Below are 575 nucleotides of genomic sequence, written 5' to 3' on the forward strand. Positions count from 1 at the left end.
TGTTAACAAAATATACATTAAATATTAGTTGTGTTTGATTATTCTATTTGTTCATACAAAAAGTAATGTATGCGATCATTACATAATTAGGCCTTAAAATCACGTACTCATCTACAACCCTCATTATGGAACAATTGCATAAAATACTACTAAGTATAATGAAATTTAAAATATTAAATATTATTAAACTAAACTCAATATTAATGCGAAGCATTTCAAACGTCGCTCTTCACTTCTGTTCACCGAGCTTTACAAATAATTAAAACGAAAGCTTACAACTTAAATATTAGACAGCAATTAAAAATTTTTGCCTATTGCTCCAAAAATAAAGAAGGCGCGGCGCGTGCCAGACACGTGGCGTGCACTTGTTCCCGCATACATACACGCATGATTCATACTCATCATATAGGGATTATAATTGAGCAAAAAATAATAAATATCGCATATATGGTGAAACAAAGCAAAAAAAAAAAAGCAACAAAAAATCACGTCACCAAAAGAACAGGTCCCACCGAGATTTGAACTCGGATCGCTGGATTCAGAGTCCAGAGTGCTAACCATTACACCATGGAACC

General features: G+C 33.0%; 1 non-coding gene across 1 annotated transcript; it reads right to left on the reverse strand.

Annotated features, from left to right (window-relative positions):
- Positions 1–503: 503 nt before the first annotated feature.
- On the reverse strand, positions 504–575 carry Trnaq-cug. Its single transcript has one exon. It is a non-coding gene; the product is annotated as a tRNA-Gln (tRNA).

The sequence above is a fragment of the Hyposmocoma kahamanoa genome, unplaced genomic scaffold, assembly GCF_003589595.1.
Source record: "Hyposmocoma kahamanoa isolate Upper Pololo Valley unplaced genomic scaffold, ASM358959v1 63, whole genome shotgun sequence".
Lineage (NCBI taxonomy): Eukaryota > Metazoa > Arthropoda > Insecta > Lepidoptera > Cosmopterigidae > Hyposmocoma > Hyposmocoma kahamanoa.